Raw genomic sequence first — 17,530 nt, 5'->3', positions numbered from 1 at the left:
ACATGGTAAGGGTCTTGCTGTGTCTAATAATGGTGGCTGCCAAAAAAGCAGTTGCTAGAAAATGGAAATCAAAATCTAAACCAACTAAACTAGAAGTAGTGAATATAGTAACAGAGATAAAACAACTGGAATTGAGATCTTTAGAAAAGGGTAGGAGAAAACTGCATAGGAAAAAAATGGGAATTGTGGGAACAATACATAGAAAGGAGGAATGAGGTCTAAAAGGCAGCAGGAGTTAAATGAGCTTTGTAATGTTTGAGTGAAAAAGTTTGTGTGGCTTATTAGTGATGTATAATGTCTGCAACTGGGAGTGTGTCAGTATGGTTTGTGATGTAAAAATGCTTGTAACTAGGATTGTGTCGGCGTGCTTTGTTTTCATTTATATAAATGTATGAGATTGCCTATGTAATAAGTGATGGTTAATAAAGATACATCACTGTTTTCATTTTGTTCATGAAGAGATGACCAGGACATGGTAAGGGAATGTCTTACTGACTAATGACTAAGTGAATGACTAATTTACTGTTTGTTAACCGGGTAAGTGAACTGGTCATGGGACCCTATTCTGCCACACACTGTGCCAAAATGGCAAATATAGTGAAAGAAAATTAAACTTATGTATGTACCATGATGATAGATCCATGTTGGGTTCTTTTGTGCTCTCAACCTATTGGTTATCAAATCTGAAGCCGACACTCTCAGAATCTTCAGCCCTTAAGCTCTGCCTCCTCTACCCATAACACCCTGCTCTAACTGCCTCCCCTCAGATTAAGTTTACCCAATAAACACTCCTACAACTATAAACTGAGGGAAAAGAGAATCAATGCAGGAAATATCCCAAGGGCAGCATAAGGACCCTCTTACACATAGCTTTGAGGCCAGTTTGCAAGGCCAGTCAGGAGTAATGCACTCAGTTTGGAGAGAGCACGAAGGGAGAGATTTTTGAGAAGATGGAAGACAACACAGATCTATCATTATGGTAAGTACATAATGTTTGCATTCAAAGTTATCTTTTCCATTTGGCTCAATCTGTGGGGCAGAGTCTCCAGCCAGGAACACCCCAGGGTGGCCAGAGGGGGAACATTTTACAAAATGGTGGAACCAAAAGAAACTCTAGACCTAGAACGTATGTCCACTTTGTAATGCGGCACAAAAGAGTGAGTATCCAGCCAAGCAGCTACTGCATTAATGTCATCAACAGAAGCCAAGTGGAAAAGGCAGCTGAAGTAGCAAATACTCTGCTGAAATGAGTCTTAGGCTTAATAGGTAAAGAAATTCCTTTCAGGGAGTATGGAAAGGAGATATAATTAGAAAGCCATCTAAACAGGGTCACTTTGGTAGCAGACCTGTCAATATGTGGGAAGCTTGTAAACAAAGAGATTTTATTCTCGATTATGGTAGTTTGGGTATCTGAGTAACTGTATCCAAATAGCAAATGATAAATTCTAGTACTTGATCTGGTTCCAGGCTGGACTTTTCATAATTCACTGTTATGCCCAAGGACAGACTCAGCTAGAGCAGGGAATCTTAGACTTTGATTAATTACATTCTCATGGAAGCAGTCAGGAGCTAGTCATCCAGGAGTGGAAAGACCTGGAATTCCTGCAGCCTGAGATAGGCTAACACTTCCATGCATTTGGTTAACACCCAGGGAGATGTGGTGAGACCAAAGGGCACTGCCCAAAACTGATAATAACTGGCTTTCAGTCCTTCTACATGGCACACCTCATCATAAAAGGGTTCTCATCCAGGAAAAAAGAGGTCATTGTTCCCCTCTACTCGTCAATCATTAGACCCATAATGGAGTACAATGCCCCTTTTGGAATGTACCTCACAAGACATCTGCAGCAGCTGGAAAGGCCACAGAAGTACCTCACAAAGAGGATTACTGGCCTCAAACAAATGCCCTACACTGACGGCCTCAAAAAACTCCAGCTTTACTCCATAGCATATCGCCTTCTCCGAGGTGATCTCTGCCTAACATATAAAGCTATGTCAAACCCAGAGCTGTTGGACATGCTCCACCTAAAGAAATCCCAATCCCTCCAAGCTACATGCTCTAGGGACCTAAACCTTGTCACCACAATAACCAGGACATGCTGGAGGGATAGATTCCTGTCCCAGAGACTTCTTATACTCTGGAACAAGCTACCCATCTATGTCAAGCAAAGTTCTTCATTAGCACTCTTAAAGAAAAATCTTGATGAGTGGATGGGAAATAGGAAATACACCCCGGGGATCACTTCTGTGTTTCTGCTGGACAGTGGCACAGGAAAATAACTTTCTTGGGTGGCGTAAGCTATGGTACCTTGCTGGCTAGGCTTACGTAGGCCCTTGGGCCGATAGCCTAGTACCTACCTATGAACCTCCTGGAATGGCTCACTATTATGTGATGGTAGGCATCCATTGTAGTTGCCCCCACTGCCATGAAGGGAACTGCCACTAGTGGCATCCTGAAAAGGTTGATGTGATTCAGAAAAAAGAGAAAGAAAGAAACACTTTCCAGTATTCTGGTTCCTAGAGAGTGGCTTCTTAGTGGTAGATAAATGAACTCCAACAGGAGACAGTGTCTTCCCATCCTGCTCGCTCCTAATCAGAATCTCTGACCTTTGGGCCAAAAATGGAAGGCCCATCAAATGGTACATTAACAAATGGATGACTTAAAACAGCCCACAAAATTGCATCAGTGCATCCAAGCATGATGGCACATGGCGATACCGGATGCCTGCCACAAGGGACAGTCCCATCGGCCACACTGGATAACAGCCTCATGGAAACATTAGACATAGACTGCATTGTAGACAACTAAGCCTCCATGGTCAACTGAATGTCTGGAGGCTGCTGAGTCTTAAGAACCTCGGACGCTTCAGCGATAAGACCCTGTTGAATTCTTGTCAAATGGGCAAGATAGTTCTGAGCATGCAACGCAAAAGTTGGTGAAGCATACATGCAATATCACAAAGATGATGTATTTTTTTGTGGCTGCTGCAATCACAGTAGCATCCACTGCCAGACCCTTGGTCCAGTGGGATCTGCCTTTGGGAGGGACCAAATTTTTATTAGGTTTCCTGAAGACTGATTCCACCATTTTGGCTCCTCTCCAAGTCCTCAGAGACACTAGCTCCACAAGGCATCTGGAGATGGAGGATGCCACCCAGATGAGGATATGCGAATGCTGAAAGCCTTCAGAGAAGAGGCTATGGTGGGTCCACCTTCCAGGCTGCTTTAGCAATTCAAGCAAATCATCAAAACAAGTGTCTTCATGGGGAGATTTGTGAGAGCCTTTCCCCTTCACTGAGGTAGGTGCCCTCAGTGACGGATTCCTCGGGTGAATCCAAGTGCTTCCTCTTGCACTTACTCCTCCCATGAACCTCCCTGGATGGAGAAATGGGAGGTAATACAGAACACGCAGGGTGCCCTAAATGCAAGCCTGGAGACCCAACAGCACAGGCTGTCTCAGAGCCAACTGATGTGAATCGGCAAGCACAGATTGAGGGAAAAGATTTGAAGAATCCAATGTAGCTGCCAAAACTTCAATCTCTGAATGGGAGAGTATCCTTTCTACAATGTCCAAGATGAATGATGGCTGAACCCTGTGCTCCTTAGATCCAAAGACCTGAGCAACACTGAGACTGGAGATGAGCTATCAAGAGCTGAGAAAAGTACAGTTTTGTACCTACCATAAATGTAGATGTTCGAGTGTAAACACTGCTGCAGTCACTACACATGGGTTATCCTGCCGTCAGGCGGTTCCCCTGTCCACCTGAGTTCCAAAGTCTTGGTCCGGCGTCGGTTGCTGTCACCTCTTCCCTGACGTCAGTGCGGCAGGGGTATATAAGATGCAGCTGATGCCATTTTCTTCAGTTTTTCTTGCCCCAGATGTCAGGTGCCCCCAAATAGGTAGGCAATTCAAACTGATAGTAAAATATATAAAAGAAAAGCAAGCAACCATTTTTAATTACCAGCAAATACTCCCCATAGGTAATAAAGGGTAGATGACCTAGGTACATACCAGAAAGTAAGAGGGGAAGGAGGGAGGGTAACCTAGACTGCAGCAGTGTTTATACTCGAACATCTACATTTAAGGTAGGTACAAAACTGTACTATGTTCATCGTGTTACACTGCTGCAGTCATTACACTTGGGTAGAATCCCAAAGCTGAGGTAGGGAGGCTAGATCTATAAGGCATTAGGGGTGGCTATAAGGCCCTGCAGCACAGCAGTGGTGAAGCCAGCTCTGGATCTGGAGTATAAAGGCAAATGGTAATGTTTGGTGAAGGTATGCACAGAACTCCATGTTGCTGCTTCCAAAATATCCTTGGTAGGCACTCCTCTGAGGTAGGCAGTTGAAGTGGCTGTTGCCCTGGTGGAGTGAGATCTAATGCTGCTAGGTACAGGTTTCCCATGGTGGGTATAGCAGAAACATATACAGTGTGCTATCCATTTTGGAATAGTCTACTTTGAAATGGCTTTTTCCTGTGCTCCTACAGCGTATGCTACCAATGATTGCTCTGATTTTCTAAAAGCTTTGGTTTTGTCCAAGCAGAAATGTAACTGCCTGTGAATGTCCAAAGAATGTAGTAGTCTCTCCCCTTTGTTCTGTGGTTTTGGATAAAAGGTTGGCAAGTGAATAGTTTGGTTTAGAGCCACACTTGATACCACCTTTGGCATGAAAGTAGGGTTAGTTCTTAAGGACACCCTGTCCTGGTGGAAGATGAGGAAAGGTTCCACTACCATTAGTGCCTGTAATTCTGAAACTCTTCATGCTGATGTTATTGCCAGTAGCAGAGCAGTCTTCCAAGATATGTATTTTAATTCTGCTGTGTTAGCTGGCTCAAAAGGAGGTAAAGTTAATTTTTCCAACACAAAGTTGAGGTCCCAAGTTGGTGTAGGTGCTCTACGGGGCGGTCTCATGTTTTTAGCCCCTCTGAGGTACTGTTTGAGCAAAGGATTAGAAAAAATTGGTGGATCCGTGTTGTATTGAGCAGAAATGGCTGAGGCGTGGATCTTGATGGATGAGAAGGAGAAGCCCTAGTCCAGCATCTCAGTTAAGTATTAAAGTATCTGAGGAATGTTTGGGACAAGAGGGTCAAGGCTGTATGCTTGGTTCCAGGCACAGAATCTCTTCCATTTATCTGAGTAGGCTTTCCTGGTACTAGGCCTTCTGGCCTCCAGAATGACATCCATAACGGCTTTGGAGAGAGGCAATGCTTGCTTGGCTAAGGAATTTTCCATGCAGCTAGATTTAAGGTCTTTAGCTGGCTGTGAAGTATCTGATTGTTGTGCTGTGTCAACAACTGTGGGATTTGAGGCAAACTCCAGGGTGGTTCTTGTGTTAAGTTCTTTAAGATTGGGTACCAGTGCTGGCGTGGCCAGTCTGGTGCAATCAGGATCATCATTGGCTCTTCCTGCCTGGCTTTTATGAGTACCTTTGGAAGGAGAGGTAAAGGAGGGAAGGCGTATACTTGTAGTTTTTTCCAGCTGAATGAGAGGGCATCCACTTTCCATGCTTGTGGATGGTAGCTCCTTGTGCAGAATTTCTGTAATTGGCAGTTTACTGGGGATGCAAACAGATCTATGTCCGGTCTCCACCATTTTTGTGTTATCATTCTGAATATTTGTGGGCTCAATTTCCATTTGTGGGGATCTATGATGTTTCTGCTTATGTCGTCTGCCAGTGTGTTTTTCTCTTCTGGCAGGAATTGTGCTTGCAGATGAACTTGGTAATTTAAAGCTGTGTTCCACAAGGTCATGGCTTGTCTGCAGAGGGGGTATGAGTGTGTGCCCCCTTGCTTATGTACCACATAACTGTGGTGTTGTCTGTCTTTAGCAGTAATTGTTCTGGATGCAGCAGGTCCTTGAAAGATATAATTGCATTTTGTACAGCTAATATCTCTTTTTGATTGCTGTGGAGATGTCTTTGCTCTGTGGGTCACTCGTCCTGAATACATTTTCCTGCCATGTGTGCTCCCCAGGCATAATCCGATGCATCTCTTGTCAGTGTTTGCTTGGCTGTGGGTTGAGTAAAAGGCTGTCCGTTTTTGAGGTGACAAGCTTGAGTCCACCATCAAAACTCCTGTTGAAGGCAAGGAATTAGTGGTATAACTGTTTTCAAACTTTGACAGTGTTGAGACCATACACTCTTTAGGTACCATTGTAGTTTCCCCATATGCAGTCTGGCATATGGAATTAGTAGTATGCAAGATGCCATGTAGCCCAAGGCCTGCAGAATTTTTCTTGCAGGGAGATGGGTCTTTGTTGCCATTAAATGAAAATATTGAGTCAGTTGTCCTTGCTTGGCTGGCGTGACATAAGCCATCTGGGCCGTTGTGTTCAAGCTGGCACCCAGGGATTTTATCTGTTGTGAGGGCACTAGTTTTGATTTCTTTTCATTTACTGTGTACCCCAGGCAACTTAATAACTTTTTTAAGTACACCAGATGCTTTAGAAGAATGTCCTTGCTCTCTGCTTGAATCAGGCAGTCGTCCAGGTATGGATAAATTTGAATTCCTTTTTGCCTGCAAAACGCAATTACTGGTGCCAGGCACTTTGTGAAGACCCTGGGCACAGTAGATAAGCCAAAGGGCAGTGCAGAGAATTGATAGTGCATTGAACCAGCTAGAAATCTGAGGTATCTTCTGCAGTTTTGTCTAACAGGGACATGCAGGTATGCCTCTTTGAGGTCCAAAGTCATGAACCAAGCTTTCTTGCCCAGCATGGGAAGCAGCTGCTGTAGTGTCAACATTTTGAATTTCGGAACATCTTAGTAAGTGTTCAGAGAAGAAAGGTCCAGAATGGGTCTCCAGGCTTTGTCCTTTCTGGGAACCAGAAAGAGTCTTGAGTAAAATCTTTGTCCTTGCTCTTGTGGTGGTACCCTTTGAATAGCTCTCATGTCCACGAGTGCTGTAATTTGTTTTTGAGCCTTTGCCCATTGATTTGGTGGCAGATTTGGCATTCATTTTAACCTTGGCAGAGTGTGAAAGTGGAACCTGTAACCTTGAGATATAATGTTGAGAACTCATTTGTTTTTGGTGATGCAATGCCAATTGTGATAGAAAAGTGCCAGTTTTCCTCCTAAGGGGGCTGCCAAGAGAGAGCTGTTTGGCAGCTGTAGTGGAAAGTCATTGAGGCTGTTTTTTATAAGGTTGAGGCCTGTCTTCCCCTTCTTTCTGGCCTGGTGTACCCCATTGTCGAGGTCTGTAGGGGCCTTGTGCCTGACCTCTACCTCTTGGACGTCTATATCTGTCCCTTTGAGGTCTGTCTGTGACTGGAAAGGACCAATTCTTTGTTGGCCAATTTCTGCTAAAACGAGGAGGCTGAACCTGTAAAAAATCTTTCACATTTTGCATAGATTTTGCCTTATCCTCCATCTTTTTTAATACCTCCTCTGCCTTAACTGCAAACAACACATCCCACTGCAAAGGTGCATCCAATAATTTGGCCTTAACATGATCTGGTAGCGTATGTTCTTTTAACCAAGCATTCCTTCTAATGACAGAGCCTGTAACTGCTGCTCTACAGGAGGCCTCTAAGGAATCAAACCCACATTGCAAAGTATGTTTTCCCACTTGTTCAGCTGCATGCAATAAATCCTGCATTTCTTTCAAATTAGTGGGATTTGAATCTGGAAGCATCTTTTGTTTCAACTGAGACATTAAAAATTGCAGATATTTTAGCATGTGAAACTGGCAATTCAAGGCTCTCATTGCTAAAGTTGCAGACGTATATACTTTCTTTCCCCATCTGTCTAATGCTCTGGAATCTCTGTCAGAGGGAACTATGTTTTTAGCTGATGAGGCCTTAATCCCTTTGGGTCCCTGAGAAATAGTTTCAGGGTCAGCAACAGGGCTTTTGTACAGAAATTTGTGAGAGTCAGGGACTCTATAATATCTAGCAGGTTTAACTGGGGCTGGGGGTAAGTAGTCAGGGTTTAAGCTGGATTCAGTGTACACATCATCCACAATATCTAAAACTGGCGGGATAGCAAGGGGTCTGTGTTGAGGCAATAAAAGGAAGTCTCTGAGCCTTTTCTTGGATTCTGAGTAATCCTGGCCTTCCCAGTGGAAATGTTCCCTCATGGTATGTAAGGTCTCCCCCAAAGGAGTAGTCCCTCAGGCGGAGAGGCTGATGGAATTGATTCCTCAGCATCAGAATCCTCATAAGGGGGTAAGGAATATCCTAGGTCTGAGGAAATGGACACCTGGTCAGAAGATTCATAGTCTGCATCTTGTCTGGGTCTTTTATCAGGAGGGGGACGGGACTACCTGATCAGGGTGATTAGGTCCTCAGTCATTTTTAGCATTTGTTTCTTAGACATGGAAGCCTGTCCTGGAGATTGCTGTGACTGTTTCCTTGCTTATAAGGGGGGCTTAGACTTAACAGAGGGTTTAATGGTTAACTGGGCAGGTCTAAAAACACCCTCTGTAGCTGTGGGTTGCTCAGCTACCTCGGTTCCCTCTGTAGGGTTAAGTTCGGTAATCTGAATATCTAGTGTGTCCGAAAGCCCAGCCAGCTTCACATGGGTGTCAGAGGCGGTCTATGGAAGCAGTCGTCAGGGGCTGCGTAGGCGCCTCGCTGAAAACCGGAGATCCGGCGACCAGCTTGAAGAGGCCTCGTCGTCAGTTTTGGGCCTCGGATGCCTGTCCTTCTCCTTGCGCTTTTTATGTATTCCGGTCGTCGGAAGTTCCGACGGCATGGTGTAATTGAATTTTCTGCCAAAATAATGTCGGGCAACATCAAACCGACTATTAATAGTGCGCTTGTTAAACCTAGCACAAAACCGACAACCAGTGACGTCGTGGTCTGGGCCTAGGTATGGAATACAATAAGAGTGGAAATCCTTATGAGGTATTTGCTTCCCACAAGAAATACAGTTATTAACTTTTACTGACATCGGTCTGAGGCAAGAAAAAGTTTCCCCAACAGGGTACTTAGCTTTTTTAGAAGACTTCGGTTCTGGATTCGGAAAGAAAATCTCAGGAGTCAGCCGACTGGCACTTGCGAACTGTTTCTGCTTCGGGCACCGCGCGGCAAGAAAGACTGAAGAAAATGGCATCGGCTACATCTTATATACCCCTGCCGCACTGACGTCAGGGAAGAGGTGACAGCAACCGACGCCGGACCAAGACTTTGGAACTCAAGTCGACTGGGGAACCGCCTGACGGCAGGATAACCCAAGTGTAATGACTGCAGCAGTGTAACACGATGAACATCAGAGACGATTCTGAAACCAGGAAACTCAGCCCTGGCCCTCAGGCACTGGCCCAGAGCACTCGGCTCCAAGAAACAATCTGCTCTAACAGCACTGGAGTCGAAAATGCCAAGGACTGAGCTGGTGCCAAACTACTTGTCTATATGAAATCTCTCTCAGATTCTGAAATATGGTGCTTCTCTAAACATATAAATATATTTGCCAATCATTTCTTAATCTCAAAGATTAAAAAAATTCTCTTTCACAACATCAGTATCTATAAATCCATCCCAGCAATGAAACTAGTTTCATGGCCACTTTACGACCACAAAAAATAACACTATAAGTTACACATTAACACAGGGTCTGTATATCATCTCTGTATTTGCATGGGTTTCTCCAGGTGCTCTGATATTCTACCACACTTCAAAGACATGCGTTATGTCAACTGTCTGCTTCTAAATTGTCCACAGGTATCTATGTGTGAAGTGTATGTGCAAAAAATGCCTGACAATCTACATCCTCTCCCTCCCTTGCCTAGTAAATTCGATGGATGGCAGCGTCTGTTAACTGGGTTGCTACGAGATACATCTACAGCTCATAAGCATGGATGGATGGAACAATACACTTCTCAACATTATGACACTATTGCAGACATTAAAGAGCAATAATTATGGCTTAAGGTGGTTTCACAGATACCACTTTACTTCTGTGGTGTTCTTTAAAATTCATATTTATATTTTAACTACTACTATTTTCTGTTGCGTAATTTTGCTATGAAGACTTGTGGTATGTCAATGATCATAACAAAGAGCAAACACAGAAAGCCCACACCTCTGTCATGTCCTATTAAATCAGTGTTTAAAATAGGGAAGTACAAGTTATGGCAAAATAAGAATGATGTGCAATAGCTTGGTCACTGGTAGATGTATGCTCTGTTTTACATCTCCTTTTGTTACTAAAAAAAAAAGCAACCATTACCAGTAACAACAGAATCTGTCTGGGATTCGTGAAAAACAATGCACATTCTGCATCAACAGTTATGCCTTTCCTCAAAGCATGGACATCTATGAAATGTTTAGAAAAGGACATGAATTAACTTCATTCATCCAGAACCACTGTAACAGGGAAACAAAGCAGCTTGCTGCAATTTAACTACTTCAAAATAACAATTCCCATGAACACTTGCCTTAAATTGGCATGGCAGGAGCAAGGTAGAACACCAGCCTCATAACATCAGACATGATTATGCAGCTATCTGTGAATATATACAAACTTTGAGACTGTGGTAGCTTGGATAGTCCTTTTTCTATTTGCTTTTTCTCACCATGCTTATCAACCAAACAGCCTGGCAATACTGGCCCAAGCCACTCTTTCCCCTGATCTGGGCACTTCTCAGTGAGGGTGTGAGCAGCTGAACGTATAGCCCAGAGGCAGCCATGGTTGTGTCTGTGGCCTCAATGTCAGCCTGGGAGCTGACATGTGCACCCACATCATCAACAGCCATGTCTTATGATTCCTCCTCTTAATTGTGGGTGCTCCCACACATATGCCCATGAAGGCTAAAGTCACCAGCTTAAGACTGTCAAGCATGTCTCACTGAATGTGGGGTCAGTCGTACAAATTGTAAGTCTCATCCTGTACAGGAGTAAGCTGGTCTGACCAGGACAATCATTCCCCTACCCTCAGTATAGGAGAAAAGGCAAATGCTGATCATTCCATCCAGTCTTGTCCAACTCGTCCATTGCCTAGGTTATTATCTGAACTCACGCTGCCTGGATCACATTTAGGCCTTTACCCCCTTTGCACCACAGAGCTATGCAGTGGCACACACAATCCCACTTAGGTTCACGTATCTCAAAGTTACAATAACATAGGAGTCTGTATATCTTTGCATGGAGACAATCTCCCTCGCCCTACAAAAGCACTCTATATAAGTTTACATTGTTTTGCAACTGAATTTAAATCCTCATACTTCTCTCTCATGCATCTCATGATACCTCACAAACAATTTAAACTCATGAAATATAACACAAATTCACATGAATGTACAGTTGTATTTGTTGCAGCAAACAAACTTTAAGGTAGATGGTTTAATCCTGGATACAGTTCCAATGTATGTGCTCCTCTGCATATGGCTGCAGCATTACGCTGCATGAAAATATGTAACTGCTGGGGAAACGTGACAGACCTGCCACTAAATACATTGGAACTTAAAAGTACATCTATTGTCAATGTTAGTTGATAACCGAAAAAAGTATAGTTGTGTAAAATCTTACCATAACCATAGATGTCCTTCTCTTCCATGTTGCAGTAGTCCAAAGTCTTGGGTTATGCCCTGATTGCTAACCTAACGTCCAGCCAGTATACAAAAGCTTGTAGTCACTGCCAGGTACGCGGGATGTCTGACATTGGCCTAGGGAGCGTGGGTCATAAAAGTGACATCTGCATGCATCTTTCCTCTGAACTGAATGCCCCAGTTAGATCCCAGTCCCCGGATAGCTGGATAAGTCCTGTGCCATGAAGAAGGAACAGTTTAGATGGAAAAAGGGGGAAGGAGGGAGAGAATGAATGCCTCAACATGGAAGAGGAGGACATCTATGGTTATGGTAAGATTTTACACAAGTATTCTATGTTCTTCTGTTCTCATGTTGCAGTATTCCAAACTCGTGTGTGAGTGCCAAAGCTCACAGGGAAGAAGGGGGTGGTGGTATGGAAATGCTGTCCATGAAGCCATGACGGATTGCTCTAGCAAACCCCCGCTTTCGATCTGGAAATGTGATGCAACTTGTGTTTGGTGAAGGCATGGACAAATGTCCATGTAGCTGCTCCAGAATGGATGCAGTGTCCAGCCCTTTGAAGAAGGTCCCTGAAGAAGCCATGGCTCTAGTGGAGTGGGCCTTAATTTTTGACTTAAGTTGTTTCCCATGGAATGTGTAACAGAAGGAAATAGCCCTGGTAACCCAAGCAGAAATGGTCTGTTTTGTCACCGCCTTTCCCAGAGCTCTGGGGTGAAAGGAGACAAATAGTTGCTCTGATTTCTTAATAGCCTTAGTCTTGTCAAGGTAAAATCTCAGTTGTCTGTGAACATCAAGGGAATGTATGTAAGACTCTCTCACTGTCATTTTGGGGGTGAGGAAAAATGGTGGGTAGGTGGATACTCTGATTTAAGGATAGCTGATTGACCACCTTGGCCATAAAGGAGGGGATGGTCCTCAGGGTCACTCTATCCTTGTGGAAGATGAGGAAGGGAAGAGGTGCCAAGAGGTGGGCTCAGACATTCTTCTGGCTGATGTGAGGGCCACGAGGAGTACATTTTTCCAGGTACAGTGTTTCAGGGATGCCTTAGAACCCAATTCAAAGGGGGCAACAGTGAGTTTCTCTAAAACATAATTTAGATCCCATGGAAGTGGAACTGGCCTCCTGGGAGGCCTGAGGTGTAGTACCCCCTTAAGGAATAACTTTAAAGGGAGACGGGAAGCTAGAGGGGGATCAAGAGGGAGACAGGCTGAAATAGTAGCAAGGTGTGCTTTAACAGAGGAATATTCCAACCCTGCTTGCAAGAGGTTCACACAAATAGAACAGCACTAAGGGGACTTCACTTTGAAATGGGTCTGGCTGTCTTTGTAGACACCACATGGAGAAGCTCTTCCATTTAGACAAATAAGATCTCCTACTGTTAGGTTTCCTGGCCTCCTGCAGGACTGTTAGCACATCCTCAGTATACAGGTGTCTAGAAGGGATCAAAATTCTATCACTCACAGGGTTAGATTCATAGATTCCAGATTGGGATAGATTAGGGATCCTTGTCCTGTGTGACAAGATCCACTCTGTGAATTAACTTGTGATGATTGCCCCTGGCTACATGTAGAATAGGGGGGAACCAATGCTGTATTGTCCAAAAGGGAGTTACCAGAATGATTTTTGGTTTGTCCTCATGTATCTTCAGCAGGATATTTTGAAGTATGGGAAAGGGGGAATGCATACAAAAACATCACCTTCCATGAGATTGAAAAAGCATCCATTGCCCTTGCTAACAGACTGGGAAGTGTGGTGCAGAACAGTGGTAACAGTCTGTTCAAAGGGGAGGCAAACAGATCAGTTTGTGGTATACTCCCACCTGTGGACAATGTGCAAAACACATCCCTGTGAAGTATCCATTTATGAGATTATGAGACTGTGACATGGACCTGCTCAAGGTGTCTGCCTAAATGTTCTGAGCTGAAGGGATGCAAAGTGCCTGCAGGGAGACTGTGTTAGGCTACCAGGTCCCAGGCTTGAACAGCAAGTCTGCAAAGCAAATAAGATACGGTTCCTTCGTGTTTGTTCACATAACTGTAGTGCTGTCTATGAACAATTTCAGGGGATCTTGTTTTACAGCATGAAGGAAGGCTGTCAGGGCAAATAGGACAGCTCTCATTTCCCTGATGTTGATGTGTTCCCACCTGAAGGTGTGGGACCAGGTGCCCTGCACTTTCAGGCTGCCCAAAGTAGCCTGCCAGCCCAGATCTGAGGCATCTGTGTACATTTCCTGGACTGGTGTAAGGGGTTGTAATGGAAGTCCTTAGTTGAGTGTGACATGGTTCAGCCACCACAGAATCCCTTCCTAAGGCAAGGATAGAACGGGATGCCTAAGTCCAAGGGGTGTGAGTGTTGGGTCCATGTGGACTTGAGGTACCATTGTAATTTCCTCATGTGGAATCTTGCCAGAGGCAGCATGGATATAGTGGAAGCCATATGACCCAGTAGTCTTATATACTGTCTGGCTGTCAAAGCAGTGGCTTTGAGAACAGAGGCCAGATAATCCCTCAGGGTTTCAACTTTTTGGGGAGGAAGGAATGCCCACATAACACAGAATAGTTGTGTAAAATCTTACCATAACCATAGATGTCCTTCTATTCCATGTTTCAGTATTCTTACTGTGGGATCCCCAGCCCAGGTGACCCAAAGGTTGGCTCCTATGCAAATGCTCAAGCCTGGTTGCTGCTAGTGCGTTGGACGTCACACACAGGGCCATAAACCAGTGGCCTTAAATGTGACATCTGCATGCACAGACCTCAAAACTGACTGCCCAGTCGGAGAGTAGTCTAAGTAGTGTCAATGATATCCTCTAGACAGGTGAAATGTACCCAATTGCCCAGTCTGACCCAAGTCTAGGTAGTACCCCATCACAGGTGAATGTCATAAAGGGGGATAGGTGGGAGGGAAGGAATAATGCATCATGGAAGAGAAGGACATCTATGGTTATGGTAAGATTTTACACAAGTAGTCTATGTTCTTCTTTTCTCATATTGCAGTATTATTGCTGTGGGAGAGTACCACAGCTTAAGGAGGAGGAAGGGTGGAGGAAGAGGAAGCAGATTCTAGGATTGCCCTTGCAAACCCTGCCCTGACTCTGGAAATATGGTCCAGTTTGTAATGCTTGTACCGAGGACCAGGTGGCTGCTTCAAGGATGGAAGTACTGTACAGGCCTTTGAGGAAGGCTCCAGAAGAAGCTACGACTCTTCTAGAATGTGCCCTGACTCCACGAGGTAATAGTTTCCCATGGTAGGAATAGCAGAAACAGACAGTTTTCCTTATCCAGCAAGAGATAGTTTGCTTGGATACTGTCCTGCCCAGGGCCCTTGGATGAAAAGACACAGAGCCGATTAGACTTTCTGATGTTCTTAGTTTTGTCCAAGTAAAACCTTAGTTGTCTGTGGACATCTAGGGAGTGTAGAATTCTCTCACTGTCATTTTTTGGCATGTTCCTCCTGATTTTTAGGAGGACTTTCTGAATGAGAGGGGAGAGAGGGAGGGAAGGCATACAGAAACAGTCCCTTCCATGAAATGGTGAAGGCATCCACTCTCCAAGCTAGTTAAGAGGGCTCCTTGTCACAGAAAGTTGTCAGTTGTCTGTTCTAGGGAAGGCAAATAAATCTACTTGAGGTGTGCCCCATTGGTGGACAATGTCTAGGAATACATCTCTGTGCAACATCCACCCATGATGCAGAGAGAGAATGATCTGCTTAGAGCATCCACCTGATGGTTGTCTTGGGATGGGATGTAGACTGCCTGCAGTGAAATGTTGTTTTGAGAGGCTAATTCCCATGCTTGCATTGCTAGCCTGCACAGCAGGTAAGACCTGCCCCCCCATTTGTTGATGTACCACATTACAGTGGTATTGTCTGTGAAGATTTGTAAGGGACCTGGCCTTATGAGTGGGAGAAAGGCCTGCGAGCCAGGTGGACTGCAGTCATCTCCCTTACACTGATGTGCTTTTTCTGGAGTGATGGCTCCCACAGGGCTTGTACTTTGAGGCCATTTATGGTTGCTCCCCAGCCTAGATCTGAGGCATCTGTGTGCATTAGTTGAGTTGGCATGGTGGGCTGCAGGGGTAGACCTGGGTTTAGACGTACCTGCTGAATCAACCACTGCAATTCTGTCTAGAGGCATGAAAGGAAGGATATCTGAAAATCCAGTGGGTGGCTGTGCTGAGGCCATACATTCTTCAGGTACCACTGTAACTTCCACATGTATAACCTGGCTAGTGGCAGCATGGGGATGGTGACTGCCATTAGTTCCTGAAGGCTCATGAATTGCCTGGCTTACAGATGGTTGTTTAGGAGGAGGTCCTGGAAGTAGTTGACCAGGGAGGTTATCTGGTCCTGATTCTCAGCCTCCTGCTCCCAAGCGACTTGACCATTTCTATATGGTCCCTGATGACCAAAATTTCTTGTAAAGCCCCTTTTGGCAGACCCTGCAGTGGTAGCAGTGGCCCCTAACATGCAGTCAAGACTCATTCCTTCCTCATCACTCTTGCCTTCAGACAAGGATAGCAAGGTAATGGACAGGCTGGCAAAAAAATATATAACTCTTCCACAGTAGCATTTTGGGCAATTAATTACCAGACAGACATGGTGAAATATGCCCTAGATTTGGGTATCACAGTCTTCATCCCTACTGCCCTCGTTACCTGACTCCCCAAACAAGACACAAATAACATCTAAGTTTTCCCTGGCATCTCATTTAGCCAGGGATTCTATAAAATGCAGATAGGATGCAGCAGAGGCCTCTGCAAGCTCTGCAGCATCTGCTTCTGTTTTACGCAGATATTCATAGCTTAGACTCCAGCCCCTGCCTGAAGATTTTAAAACAAAAATTATGGATGCACCCCTGTATAATAAACTCCTGTTTGGACAACAGTCTGCAGACCTGTTTAAAAGCCTACAGAAGAAGACTAAAGAACTCCAAGACCTGAAACACCTACTGGTCTCCTCAGTACCAACATTTTATAGGAATTATCCTGCAAAGACCTCCTTTGTCAGAAGCGCCCCCACCCCAGCCACCTCTTCATCCTCCAGACATAGAAAAGAGTCCAGAAAACTAACCTAGTCTAGGACAGCCACTTCTCATCCCCCCAATAGGCAGCCCTTTCATGACAGAAATAATAATGCATGACTTCCTCAACCACCTCCCCCTCTCATCCCGCCTCTCTCATCGTCTTCCCCTCTGGAAAGAAGTCACTTCAGACCGTTGGGTCCTGGCAATAGTGGGAAAAGGATACTTCATGTCCTGGCAGGAAAAACCCATTCTATTAGGCACCCCCCCAAGAACCAACTACACCTAATCCCTAACATCATCCAGTACCTTCTTGCTCAGGAAACCATAGAACCCGTTCCACCAGGCCAAGAAGGAAAAGGATTCTACTCCAGGTTATTCCTGGTACCCAAAAAGGATGGCCCCATACTGGAATTATCATTCCTAAACCTCTTTCTGAAGGTCCCTTCCTTCAGAATGATATCCCTTCAAAGCCTGCTTCCACTATTGCAACCCAAAGCTTTCATGGCCACTTTGGACTTGAAGGAGGCTTACCTCTACATCCCCATACACCCAAACCATAGACAGTACCTAATTTGCTTGACCCTGTTCACACTTTCAATTTACTGCCTTGCCCTTTGGCTTATCCACTGCATCAAGGGTCTTTACAAAGTGCCCAGCCCCAGCCATAGCCTACTGCAGGACTAAGGGCATTCAAATCTACCCCTACCTAGATGACATCCTCATCCTTGCAGAAGGGGAACACACAATCAAAAAACATCTGTCCTTCTCCATGTCTCTGCTCCAGAGGTTAAGACGCACACACAACCTCACAAAATCATTCCTCTCCCCAGCAAAGGGCTAAAGCTTCCTGAGTCTAGGATTACATGATCCTGGGAAGGACTCAGGTTGGACTTGGGGAAGTTTATGCTGAATCCCAACTCCTGCAGGACTAAGATGACTTGGTGGACATGGGTCTGTACGGATCTGGAGCAGTCTGCCTGAATTAAGAGGTTGCCCAGGTATGGGAAAATCTGAATC

At 44.8% G+C, this 17,530-nt stretch overlaps 1 protein-coding gene across 2 annotated transcripts in view; it reads right to left on the bottom strand.

The window, feature by feature from the left end:
- The window catches only part of VTI1A (vesicle transport through interaction with t-SNAREs 1A), a 3,369,915-nt gene that overhangs the window by 2,345,187 nt on the left and 1,007,198 nt on the right, over window positions 1-17,530 (bottom strand). The window lies entirely within an intron of this gene.

The sequence above is a fragment of the Protopterus annectens genome, chromosome 14.part0 (assembly GCF_019279795.1).
Source record: "Protopterus annectens isolate FY-2018-M chromosome 14.part0, PAN1.0, whole genome shotgun sequence".
Classification (NCBI taxonomy): domain Eukaryota; kingdom Metazoa; phylum Chordata; order Ceratodontiformes; family Protopteridae; genus Protopterus; species Protopterus annectens.
The sequence above is the reverse complement of the archived record's forward strand: the minus strand, read 5'-3'. Positions and strand labels throughout refer to the sequence as shown.